Raw genomic sequence first — 13,048 nt, 5'->3', positions numbered from 1 at the left:
ACTACGTTCTGTGCCTCATGTTGCAGTAATGCATGACTGCATTTCTCACTTGCTGCTTTATATGCTGTGGTGGCGAGGGGGCGCCAGTGAGCCCAAACCTCAAACACTAACACACCAACACAGTCCCGGGTTCAAATAAACGGTGTTTTATTATAATAGAGAAGGCCAGAAGGAGTTGCATTGCATCTTTGTGGACCTGGAGAAAGCATATGACGGGGTGACAAGAGAGGAGCTGTGGTATTGTATGAGGAATACGGGAGTGGCAGAGAAGTACGTAAGAGTAGTACAGGATATGTACGAGGGAAGTGTGACAGCGGTGAGGTCTGCGGTAGGAGTGATGAAGGTGGGATTACATCAGGGATCGGCTCTGAGCCCTTTCATATTTGCAATGGTGATGGACAGGTTGACAGACGAGATTAGACAGAAGTCCACGTGGACTATGATGTTTGCTGATGACATTGTGATCTGTAGTGCTAGTAGGGATCAGTTTGAGGAGACCCTGGAGAGGTGTAGATATGCTCTAGAGAGGAGAGGAATGAAGGTCAGTAGGAACAAGACAGAATACATGTGTGTGAGAGGAAGGTCAGTGGAATGGTGAGGATGCAGAGAGTAGAGCTGGTGAAGGTAGATGAGTTTAAATACTTGGGATCAGCAGTACAGAGTAATGGGGATTGTGGAAGAGAAGTGAAAAAGAGAGTGCAGGCAGGGTGGAGTGGGTGGAGACGAGTGTCAGGAGTGATTTGTGACAGACGGGTATCAGCAAGAGTGAAAGGGAAGGTCTACAGGATGGTAGTGAGACCAGCTATGTTATATGGGTTGGAGACGGTGGCACTGACCAGAAAGCAGGTGACGAAGCTGGAGGTGGCAGAGTTAAAGATGCTAAGATTTGCATTGGGTGTGACGAGGATGGACAGGATTAGAAATGAGGACATTAGATGGTCAGCTCAAGTTGGACGGTTGGGAGACAAAGTCAGAGAGGCGAGATGCTGGGTATATTGGGAGAAGGATGTTAAGGATAGAGCTGCCAGGGAAGAGGAAAAGAGGAAGGCCTAAGAGGAGGTTTATGGATGTGGTGAGAGAGGACATGCAGGTGATGGGTGTAACAGAGCAAGATGCAGAGGACAGAAAGATTTGGAAGAAGATATCCGCTGTGGCAACCCCTAACGGGAGCAGCCAAAAGAAGAAGAAGAAGATACACAAACACTAAAACAAGTTGTCTTTTCTCTCCTTCTCCCCCTCTCCTCTCTCTACCACACTGCTCTCCTCCAGTCAAGTGTTGCCTTTCTTCCTCCAAGCTCTGAGTCATCTATACAAGGCAGTGTGGTCTCCTTTAATTGAGGATGTGGGAGTATTTCAGGTGACGTGACATAGCCAGTTGGAAGCACTTTCGGGTTATGAGAAAGCCAGGGAGATCCTCTATTGTCCGCCAAGGATCCCTACAGGGCTGCTACTCTGAACTCCAACTCCCATGCAGCCCTGCAGGTATCTAAATGGGGATTCTATATGAGGACACTGCCACCTATTAAAATGGGGGATGAACTGCTCCTTGCCAGCCCTTGTACTCTTCAGGCATCACCCCCAGGACGAGGATCAAAAGGTGTCCCAACTGCATATTGCCCTCCGTTTAGTCCATCCTTCCATTATGACATCCCAGCAGGGTAAGAACTCCACCTCTGTCCAGTGCAGGATGCCCCAGCCGTCCACTGGGGTGTCTACAATGCCTTTATTCATTTCTCTTTATTATATAAAAAAATCCTGCGACGAGACAAGACTTTTTTGAAGAGATTTTTTCAAGTCCCGCAAGACGAGACTTTTGCTTTGAGATTTTTTCAAGTCCCGCCCTCCTCTCCACCATTTTCAAACATACCCCGGTCCTCTCACCTCTCATTCGTGTCAATGCTTTTGTTAGACACACTTCCTGCGCTCTCAGCTCATAAATGTTTACTTTTTTCTCATTTCAAGTCATTTATGAAAAGTCCAGTTTCATCCTTTAAAGAAGCTTTTCTGGACAGTATTTTTATAAATAAAATCTATTAGATACATTCGTTGAAGTCCTTTTCTGGATAATAATTTTATATGTTCTAGATGACACGTCAATGACTAAGCGAAGAAGAAAGGGCTGTGTGTCGAAAAGAGGCCCAAAAGCATTGGAGAGAAAAGAACAATAATAATCGAAGTGCAAATGAAGTCAAACAAATTAATGCCAAAAACGTTGATCGGTTACACGGCAAATTGGTTAAATGCGTACCAATAGACTATGCTGAAACAGTTGGTGGTGATGGTGCGGAAGATGAAAACAACAACTTACAATATCATGTAGAATATCTACAACCGTTAACACTGTCCTGTCTTCCTCCACACAAATCACTGTAAACAGTGTGAAAGAAACAGCCAGACACACAACGAAGGATTGGGGCAGCCACCCGTGTAGTTTCCCTGGCTGCAAAAGGCTTTAAAGTAGAGTACAATGTGTACTGGTTAGAGTCCAAAACAGAAGTGTTTAAGTATGGAGGATGAGGACTTTTTATAGCTGGTTCACAGGAAGTGACGTCCTCGGGGCTGGGACAGGAAGGATATCTTGTGTTTGGTCTGTGGAGAGAAAAGGGAGATGTTCAGTGCACCCCACCGCCCTCTGTCCTGGAGTGGAATTGTCGTTTCCTGGTCCCTTTAGTTGACTCCCAAGCGCACATGTGTGACAACAGAAGGATGTATCCAAGAAGGGTAATGTAGTACATCGTCCATGGTTAACATTAGTCACCAAAGGAGATCTTGATATGTCATTCATATTAAAACATTAACGTATTCCTTTTTTTCCAAATTTGCGTTCTTTTCTCTCCGTCGCTTTGTGTTTCTTTTCGTCATGCCGTTCTTTCTGCTTCGCTTAGTCGTGGACGTGTCTTCTTTAACTTATCATTTTTTTAAGCTGCTCTTTGTTCTGTGTTGCGGTACGTGAAAGGATCTCTCTGAAGTGTCTTTCTGTCTCACTTCAAATGTCTCTCTGTCTCTCTTCAAATCTGTCTGACGTGGATGTCAGTATGGCGTGACTTGACCATGTCACATGTGTCGTGGGACGTGAAAGTGTCTTTCTGAAGTGTCTCTCTTCTAAAGATCACGTTTCATTGCCCAAAAAGTCTTGTCTCATCCCCAAGTTTTTTGTATATAATAGAGAGATATGCTATTTATGGTAAACTTTTAAAAAACATCTAGTATGTCCATAGTAGTAGGGTATTGTACCGTGTTAGCCATCATGGATGACTACAACTTGCCTGAAGAGGGGGCCTGAGCTGCCAAGTACGCTTGCATATTATAATCTGTTCAGTTAGCCAATAAAAGGTGTCATTTTGATTGACTTCTCATTATACCCATCTAATGTAACGCAAAAAAGCTATACTACACCCATACTAAAACAGCACGTGATTTTAGCAAAGGAAATGGCCAGTTATGTACTTGAAGCTGTGTGCAGAGATTGGTATGGGTATGGAGAAAAACAGGAGAATAAGCGAGATCAAGGGGTGATGTAGTTATTGCCCATAAAGTGTTTTGGTATGCTTTCTACATTAAAATATAGCATTTGTCTTTGAAGCAGCATGATGAGACTGCTCAAACGGTTAACTAAAAAGTGGTGGTTGACTTTCATGTACCCAGTAAGACTTGACAGCTGTCATGTACTCAGTCTCCCATAAAAGGGTAAGAGCTGAACTTAGGAGATGCAGAGAAGAATAAGAATGTAGTAGAAAGAAACTTTTCTTTGGGAATGTTTACTTGGGTGTTTAAGGCAAGGAACCAATGGGAGTAAATGTCAGGTGACATGAAAGCATTAGGATCAATCAGAGTAAATGCCAACGCCTTATCCCAAAAGAACAACTTTTCTTCAACCTGTGCAGGTTCATTACTCTGGGACAGTCAGGTCCTCTGGAGTCTTAGGTCTTCCCATGCAGATGGGAAACGGGTCGGTCCTAACTTTTGCCAGATGCAGTCCCACTGGGCTGAACTACCTCATCAGCCTCACTTCTCTTAAGCTTCCCAATCCTTCACTAGCAGGAGTTGGACCTCCTTATGTTTGGCACCAAAACACTTGTGGATGAAATTGGAAATATGTTAGAGAAAGAAATTTGTCTTCAACTAAGACCTCTTTGAGTCAGAAATCAAACAGGGGGAGACTTGTTCGCGCGTCTTTAATGTCTGTTCTTGAAGAGGGAGCACCCTGTTACAGCAGCCTACTAAGGGATAGCACCCTGAGCAGAGGTGTCAAAGGACAAAGACAGAGACTCAAACTTATTGAGAACTGAATCTGTTGGGTTTGACTCCCATGCCACTAGGTTAATTGGGGATTGTGGGGTTTCTATGTGCTCTATGTGTGTGAATGACTACGTGTTTCTGGGCTTTCTCTTCCTCCAACAGGACACAGAATCCATTACATTCGTGATACTGTATTACAGCTCTCTGAATAATTAAAATACTGAGATGTACACATGATATAATTTTCATGATGATAGGAGTTAAAGCATGTTATTAAACATGGGAACACGGTGGCACAGTGATTCTTCATATCTCACGCAAGATGCTGGCTGCGCCATGTGCGACCTTTGATGAAATAATTTATTGTAGCAGTACTGTCTCTTTCAAACGTACTAACCCCCAATTCCTGTCCTTATTTTTCTTTCTCCAAATACCCAATCGCCACACAATCAGCTCTGTAATAGACGTGAAGCCATCTGTAAGCTTAGAACGCCGATTCTTCAAAACTTTTAAGGAACATTGAAATATCTTCGTAGTACATGTTTAATTATTCTATCCATCTATCCTTCCAGTGTCGCGTCAGCACCAGCAAGAATACAACATGAGGCAGGAACAAACCGTGAACGGAGCTCCAGCTCCTCGCTAGCACTGTGGCACCGTGTCCTCACATGTTTAATTATTAACAATATTATTTTAAACAATATAAAAAACTATATTAACAATAGATTATTTAAATGAAGCTAAAGTTTTATCTGTATAATATAATAAACATATTTTGCTGCATTTCATCTTAAAAATAATATCGTCATCATATGTAAATACGCGCTTTATAAAGTGGCTCAGGTTGTGCAATATTATAACTGTATGGCAAGTTTACAGTGAGGTGATTTTACTTATAAGTACAAACAGTTCTACAAGGAGCACTTGATGGACTGATTGAGTGCGTTTAGAGTTCTTGGGATGAAACTGTTACTGAACTGCGAGGTCCATACAGGAAAGGCTCTGAAGTGTTTGTCGTATGAGAGCAATTCAAATAGACAGCATGGCTGAGGCATCGTGTGCTTAATACTGTATACCGATAATTCTCTTTCTGATTAGCTGCTGTAGAGCTGTGATTCACACTCAGATACAGTGATATAAATACTCCGAGTGGTGCAGTGAGACTAATATGGAAAAAGATGATCAGCTGTGGCAACACCTAATGGGAACAGCTGAAAGGAGAAGAAGAAGGTGCAGTGAGAGTAACAACGCTAAAGCAGTTATGGTATTTGGAATAGTTTGACCATTCTGTGGACCATTAAATCCTTCTTCTTTTGGCTGCTCCCGTTAGGCATTGCCACAGCGGATCATCTTGTTCCACATCTTTCTGTCCTCTGCATCTTGTTCTGTCACACCCATCACCTGCATGTCCTCTCTCACCACATCCATAAACCTTCTCTTAGGCCTTCCTCTTTTCCCCTTACCCATCAGCTCTATCCTTAGCATCCTTCTCCAAATATACCCAGCATCTCTCCTCTGCACATTTCCAAACCAACGCAATCTTGCCCCTCTGACTTTGTCTCCCAACCCTCCAACCTGAGCTGACCCTCTAATGTCCTCATTTCTAATCCTATCCATCCTCGTCACACCCAATGCAAATCTTAGCATCTTTAATTCTGCCACCTCCAGCTCTGTCTCCTGCTTTCTGGTCAGTGCCACCATCTCCAACCCATATAACATAACTGGACTCACTACCATCCTGTAGACCTTCCCTTTCACTCTTACTGATACCCGTCTGTCACAAATTACTCCTGACACTTTTCTTCACCCATTCCATCCTGCCTGCACTCTTTTTCATCTCTCTTCCACACTCTCCATTACTCTGTACTGTTGATCCCAAGTATTTAAACTCATCCATCTTCGCCAACTCTTCTCCCTGCATCCTCACCATTCCACTGACTTCCTTCTCATTCACACACATGTATTCTGTTGTTGTTCCTACTGACCTTCATTCCTCTCCTCTCTAGAACAAATCTTCACCTCTCCAGGACCTCCTCAACCTGCTCCCTACTCTCGTCATCCGCAAACATCATAGTCCACAGGGACTCCTGTCTAATCTCGTCTGTCAACCTGTCCATTGCCATTGCAAATAAGAAAGGGCTCACAGAATAGCTAAATTTTATATATGAAATTATTTTATTAGTTTAAAACATTGTAATGTTTAACTGACAAAGAAACAGAACTTCTGTTCTCAATATGCAACAGCATGGTGCGACTCATCCTGAAGGTATTTTAAATACAAATAGATTTTTGAATTAAAAGGCATTTGATTCATGTTATATATTGATTTCTTGTCCTATCCACTCCTTATTTGTAAGTAAGTAGAGGGCTTTGCCCCCTGCTCACTTCGCTCGCCAACCCCTTTACCCCCCTGCCTGTGGCTGCTCCTCCGAAACCCCTCTTAAACGGTGATACAATGGGAAACTCCTCTTTGCTCGAGCAGCTGCTGCCCTCACGTGTGATGTGCAATTTGTTCGCTTAAAGCAGTGGGAGGCGCTGTTGTGAAGAGGGGGGCTGAGCGCACCCCAATGAGACATGGCCGCTCCTCCAAAACCCCTCTTAAATTGTGATACAATAGGAACAATTAACAGGTGTTTTTTTCACCTCCTCTTTGCTCGATCAGCTGCTGGTTGCTGCTGCTGCATGCCGCGTGATCGGCATTTTGTGCAGAGCTTCGAACGTTTAAAAGCCTGCACAGTACCTGAATATGCTATCTCTTTTCACTGTTCCGTTATTTCCGTGAGTAATATTTTCCGTTTGTTTGCGCTAATGCGATCTTTACTCTCATTTTTTGAGACTTTTGAATTTTCCTACTTCCATTATCTCTAACCTGCTCTGCATGTGTATCACGGGACTTGCGTCTGAAGGATGTTAAGTATGACGTGACTTGACCGTCTCGTGGGACGTCAAAGTCTCTCTTCAAAAGATCACGTCTCATCCCCTAGGAAAAAATCTCGTCTCGTCGCAAGATTTTTTTTTTTTATAATAGAGATTTGTATATTTTAAATATGAAATAGAATAGAATGTTAAAGTTTGCAAGACTACATAGCTGATGGAAGGTTTATTTTATTTATTTGATTTCCTAGAATTTGATGTTTTCATGAAACATGTCGGACACTTTGTTAAAAGTCTAAAGCCTAAGGTAGAAATGTATGTGTTAATTTCATTAGCAGTAAAATAATAGCTTGAAGAACATAACCAGGATATGTATAAAGAAACTGTTTTAGCTTTAAGATAACATGTTAAGAGATGTTAATAAATGAATTTCAAGAGAACTCCTGCTTATTTAAATGACCTTTGAAATAATTTAAGGGACTTTATGTGGGGCTGCACGGTGGCGCAGTGGTAGCACTGCTGCCTTGCAGTTAGAAGACCCGGGTTCACTTCCCAAGTCCTCCCTGCGTGGAGTTTGCATGTTCTCCCCATGTCTGCGTGGGTTTGCTCCGGTTTCCTCCCACAGTCCAAAGACATGCAGGTTAGGTGGATTGACAATTCTAAATTGGCCCTAGTGTGTGCTTGGTGTGTGGGTGGGTTGGTGCCCTGCCCAGGATTGGTTCCTGCCGTGTTGACTGGGATTGGCTCCAGCAGACCCCCGTGACACTGTGTTTGGATTCACCGGGTTGGACAATGGATGGATGGACTTTATGTGGGAAATGGTAAAATATTTTAATTGAATTACCCTGTTAGCCCTAGACATAATAAAATGTAAATTTCTTTTGTAAATGATTTAGATTCTAAGACTACACATACTTGAACAATATTCTGTAATTAGAAAAAGGGAATGTGGAGCCTAACTGTTTTAGATTATTTTGCACTCATTTCCAAAAATAATTAGGAATTTACCATTTCAGCCTGTGGATTTCTTCCTTGACTTCTTGCTATGTCGATGTTCTCTGGAGGACGTTGGTGTTATATTACCATCTATTACTTTATGAAAAGGGGGGCAAGAGTGCCTGCCCAGATTCCAGTTCAAGTCTGGGAATAAGAAGAGGTGTTAATGGCTTCTCAGGAAGAGTTCAAGTCCTCTGAAAGTAAGGATACGGGGTTAAGGTCTTCCCCAAATTTCTTAAGTTCCAAACGTTTCCTCCATAGAACTTGGGTCTTTAACTAATAAGCTCCACAACACTCTGCCTTCTCTTTTCTTTTTGTTTCACATCCATGGATGTATTTGTGTTCTCTGTAAGGGAGTTGTGATATTTGGCTCTTATCAAGTTGTAATATTAATGGGACTGGTCGCATGATTGCTTTACTGACCAATACCCTCTCGCTCCCCAGTCATTCTGAAACACTGGTCAACAAGCATTTTGCTACTGGGAGTCTTTCACCTTTACTTTAACAGGTTTCACTTGCTGACTCCAAATCTGAAAACCGTTTTCGCCGAGCATGTCCCGTTTTTTAGTTATGATATTCCAACTATCATATTAAATCTCCACGACAGAAAGAATTTTGTCTCACCCTAATGTTTTTCTTTCTGCAGCAACATTTTTCAAATAGAATTCGAACCATGGACTGGTGTATGTTGTATGAAGAAAAATGAACTATCAACAAGCACATTGAGGCAATTTAACTCTTTTTACGAGCAACATATACTTACTGAGTACAGTGGAACCTCGGGTCACGAATGTCTCGGACCACGTACAACCAAAACGTTTGGCAAACTTTTGCATCTGTTCACGACCACACACTTGGGTGACGAACAAGCCAGTTTCCCTTCCGGTTCGTACGCACCAATGATTTCTGCGCGTGTTCAGTCTCTCCCTGTGCATTCCCTGTGCAGCGAAAGAGAGCGAGTGAGAGAGTGAGAGAGAGAGAGAGTGAGAAGAAGTAAACATTACAGAAGTAAGTAAACATTTAGTTTACTATTACATTGTGCATTCTATGGTATAATTAACTATTTTTGTGCTTAAAAATCTTTAAAAAAATATATATTTACATACAGCTCGTACGGTCCGGAACGGATTAATTGTATTTATATACAATCCTATGGGGGAAATTACTTCGGGTCACGACCAAATCGGGTTGCGACCAATAGTTTTGGAACAAATTACGGTCGTGACCCGAGGTTCCTCTGTATTTGTAACTATTGTTTTTTAATAGAAATAATGAATGATTATTCTGAATTTAAATTGTTTAGTATTTAATCTGTACAACAATTGGGATGATTGAATAGTTTACAAAATGTGATTAACCTAACATGGTAAATGCAATGTGTGTGAATATTTTTAGAATGACCTCATTGCATAGGCCCATTGATACTTAGTGTGAGAAGACAACTGTTAACTTTAAGGTTTAATATTTGTATGTAATTCGGACAGCCTCCATGCCCACTAACCACCCCTTGTAGTTTATAAGATAGCGCTTAAAACCTTACCAGTAAAAGTGAGTTCAACTTAAGTTTTATTGGTTATAGATTATAGTAGAGGGTCTGGATGAGAAAGTTGAATGTAGAAGTTAATTATTACGAGAACATGCGAGTCATACATTTGAATATATATGCTAAAATTTAATCTATGTCCAAGCATCATATTTAGTATATATAATGTAATGTTTTATGGGGAGAATTGTAATGAATGATTTAGGTGTCTAAATAATTAATGTGGATAATACATATAATTCAAAGATGGTTAATTATTACATAATGGTTATGGGGGATAGAATTTTATGTTGATGGTATATAAAAAGTGTTTTGGGAACTGGGACACTCGGGCCAAAAATGTCTTAAATCCATTACTCTAGATGGAGATATACAAGGGGTCCTTGGGTTACAACGTCTCGACATACGACGTTTCGAGTTAACAACACTCACTTACATAAAAACTTAAACAATTGAGACTTGAGTGTTTCGGCTTAAGCCATTAGCATCATACTTAGACTACGTGGGCGAACTAGTTTGGTTGCTCGCAGCAGAAGAATACGCAGTAACATGGCATATGAGTGAGGGAGTTGGCAAACTAGTTTGGTTTGCGTGAGGAGGAAGTGCTCCGTTTGTGTAGCTTTGTTTGGCGAATTCTTTGGCCCTTATCATGGCTCCTAAATGAAAGTCAAAGTCTTCAGATGGCAGTGCTTCGAAGAGGAAAGACATCACGATGGAAGTGAAATTAGACATTGTAAAAAGATCAGAAGGAATAAAGGTAAGGAATTTCTTTACACTCATTTTTTGTTACTACAGTACAGTATATTTATGTCCTTTTCCTTTTTCTGTGGCTTAGTTGTGTTTTTATGTTCTAGATCACGGGTGTCGAACTCTAGTCCTGGAGGGCCGCAGTGGCTGCAAGTTTTCATTCTAACCATCTTCTTCATTAGTGACCAGTTTTTGCTGCTAATTAACTGGACTCATGCCCCTTAGTTGTTTATTTTTCCTTAATTAGCAGCCAAACAGTAATGAGACACAAAACAAGCTGCCACATGACCATCTTACCTGTGCCCATCACACATTATCTAAAAATAAAGAAAGGTGATGGTCTTGGTAAGGTTGATTGCTCAGGTCATCAAAACATTTTGACGGTGTTCTTAGAAAAAACTGAAAAATCAACAGTTTTGGAAATGTCTGCTGTGGCAGAAAGAGAGCAGCAACAAGCCATTCAATTAAATAAGGGGCTTAATTAACAGCAAGAATCAGTTTCTCATTAAGAGATCGGTTGGAGTGAAACTGGTTTACTGGTCATCTGTTAGCTCGTTTCACATTTCATTTCGGCTGCTATTTAATGAAGAAAGGAATAAATTCAGGGGACTGAATCTTTAAAATCAGGGCCACTGAAATGAAGGGAAAAGAAGTTAATTAGTGAAAAGTGGTCATTGATTAGGAAAAGGGTCAAAATGAAAACCTGCAGCCACTGCGGCCCTCCAGGCCCGGAGTTCGACACCCCTGTTCTAGATTATGATTTTGCAAATGTGTTAGGATAGGTAAGTGACTTAGGCTAGGGTGCGTTTTGACTTACACCAAAATTCGGGTTACATCACTATTGTAGGAACGGAACTGTGTCATAATCCGAGGACCCCCTGAAGTTTAAACTAACATTTTGATTGCAATACAAGACAAATAAATCTTATTATGGCTTCTTGAGCCCAAGAATACAAAATAACCAAATAAAATAATGATTGGGCACAATAGAGATGGAGTGTCATGTGCAAAGAGTTGCTGAGTGTGCAGTTTTGTGAATTGAAAAGCCCAAATACAAACCAAAGATCCCAGCTGGTGACAGAAGTTTGGATTCAACCCTTGCAACTTAAATGTGACCTTGGAATGGACCTGTGACTTGCATTAATGAAAACAGTGCTGACATCTTCCTATTGACACCTACTATCAGCAAGAAAACTACTTGCTTTTAAAGAAAATGAAAGCTGGTAACCTAGTATAGAAAACAGCTGGATACAGAACAGGGTGACTTTGTGGATGTGAGCATGAGGATGCAAGCATGGTCGTTCTCTCTGGTCATCGATGTTCACACCACTGACAACGTAATGGGGATATGAGCGTGGTGGTTACCTCTGGTCACCAATACACAAGCCATTGGCAACATAAAATAGTAACTTTGAAGTTACTGAAGTAAATACTTGTGCTGTCTGTGTCACCACCAACGGTACTATTAAATGATCTGATCATAAATGAAATAAACGACTAAGTACATTTTTTATAGGACTGAATAAACTTTTGTGAACTAACATAGGCCATATTTATTGGATAAGAATAAAATAAAATAGTTACTTTAAACACAGAAAAATATAAAGTTGATCAAATAGTTGTTGGCAACAATTTATTATCATACTTAGGAGCTATGGGACACAATTCTGAGATTTATAAAGGAAAACATACAACACCAATACCACACACATAATTGATACAATTAGAAATAGTTCAAGTAGAAACACTAGGTCAACTTTAAGTTATGGTGGGACTTTAAAAAGTCTCAAAGGGGGGAGTATCAAAGAATAAAGGTGATGTTTTATCTTGGTAGAGTAATATATTGCTCTACTTTCCCCTTTGGATTATTAAGAATGTAGCCTCTGTCACGCCTCAAATCTCAGACTTTCCACTGTTTATAAGGTATTATAGTATATAACTTCTCCCCACCTTTCCTTCTATATCTACAACCTCAGGCAATTAGGTATAGTAAAAGACAAGCAGGAGTTAAATTACAATTTAAACAATGTATTATTGGTAATATTCATAAATAATAACAATATGCAAAGTACATTTGAATATTGGCAACCATACAACCTGTTAAATGGTGATGTGTAGTCTCAGGCGGCACACAGACTTGTTTGTTACTTAAAATGTCTTTAGTTAAGGCATCATTTGTGGTCACCTCGCCGCATGCCTGTTCAATATGGCTGCCGAGCTGTGCTCTCCATTGTGTTGTCCTTTCAGTTCATCAGTTTGGTAAGAGAGAGATGCTCCTTCATCAGATGTTTGTAAGAGAGAGAGAGTGTGAGGTAAAGCAAGCAGATTTATAGATTCTCTGTTCAACCCCTAGAGCCAATAGGACATTGCAGTACTTAAAGGCTTCTGATACAAGCCATTCCAAACAGCCATACTTTAGACCAATGGAGGAATATAACATCTTAACACCTGCCACCCCCCATGACCATATGTTAAGGTAAAGCTTGGCAGTTAGGCAGCCTGGCTTTCTTGCAGAGGTTGAAAGACTTTAGCAGAGAAAAACTTGTCAAACTGGTTTAAGGCACTTCCTCCCCCAACTCTGTCACAAAATTCAAAGAGACCCATTCCTAAAGGGGGGGGGGGGGAGAGGGTAAACATGAATGCTTCTCA

This window comes from Erpetoichthys calabaricus, chromosome 12, assembly GCF_900747795.2.
Source record: "Erpetoichthys calabaricus chromosome 12, fErpCal1.3, whole genome shotgun sequence".
In the NCBI taxonomy this organism is placed as follows: Eukaryota; Metazoa; Chordata; class Cladistia; order Polypteriformes; family Polypteridae; genus Erpetoichthys; species Erpetoichthys calabaricus.
Note: the sequence above shows the minus strand (reverse complement) of the source record.